We start from the raw sequence: 1,232 nt of genomic DNA, 5'->3' as shown, positions 1-1,232 counted from the left end.
CCAACTGTCACCCCAGCCCCCCATGCCCCCCAACCCATGCCCCCAACCCAACCCCGCCATGGAGACTGAACCATGTCCCCAATCCAACCCCACCTTGGCCACTAACCCATGTCCCCAACCCAGCCCCACCATGGCCACCAACCCACATCCCGAACCCCACCATGGCCCCTAAGCCACGTCCCCATCCCAACCCCACCATGGCCACCAACCCATGTCCCGAACCCAACCCCGCCATTGAAACTGACCCATGTACCCAAACCCGCCATGGACACCAACCCATGTCTCCATCCGCCATGGCCACCAACCCATGTCTCCATCCCAACCCCACCATGGCCACTGAACCATGTCCCAAACCCAACCCCACCATGGCCCCTAACCCATGTCGCAAACCCAGCCCCACCATGGCCACTGACCCATGTCCCCAACCTCACCATGGCCATGCTAAACCATGTCCCCAACCCCACCATGGCCCCTAACCCATGTCCCCAGCCCCACCGTGCCCACTCTCTGAACGTGGAAGCCCGCCCTTAAGGAGCTGTGGTGGCTGCTTTGCTCTGTAGGACACGGAGCCGCTCAGGACGGTCCCTGCTTTTTACCTGTCACCGTGGTGAGCCAGATCTGGGTTCCCAAACTCAATGAAGAGATTTCTCCATGGGTTGTTTCCTGCTGATGCTCGCTTTATTTCATCGAGGACTTCTGTATCTAACACCCTGCATTACCCACTTGACTTTGCAGCAGTGTTTTATGGTTAGATTCCAGTTAAGTGTGCTTAAAACTAAAGCCTAAATCTTAACTAAGATTTGCAGTGAGCCGATCATTATCCACAGCAAACAGCTCAGATCTGACCCCAGGTGAAGATGCACAATCCAGACTCCCCCTCTCCTTCCCTAAGCGCTGATGATGCCCATGTAAAGGGTGATCACAGCTCCTAAATGTAGTAAATATCCCGACTTGGCAGTTTATTCTCCATATTTGGCTTGAGGACCCTGGGTGCTCTGCCCATGCCTGCACCTTTCAGCGTGGATTTCCCATGAAAACCCCGTTTTTGTGACAGCAGTAAGAGATTTTTGGGGCGGTTGTTGCACCTCCTCAGGTGCACGGTCACCGCTTTCCACTCCCCGCATTTTGCACACTCTTTAACTGTATTATCTCCACCCGGCAGTGACTTCTGTTGTCTGAGCTGAATTCTGGTACACGATGTGAATCTGTGTTTGATGAAGTTCCCAAGGATT

Source organism: Mesitornis unicolor, unplaced genomic scaffold, assembly GCF_000695765.1.
Source record: "Mesitornis unicolor isolate BGI_N332 unplaced genomic scaffold, ASM69576v1 scaffold17545, whole genome shotgun sequence".
Classification (NCBI taxonomy): domain Eukaryota; kingdom Metazoa; phylum Chordata; class Aves; order Mesitornithiformes; family Mesitornithidae; genus Mesitornis; species Mesitornis unicolor.
The sequence above is the reverse complement of the archived record's forward strand: the minus strand, read 5'-3'. Positions refer to the sequence as shown.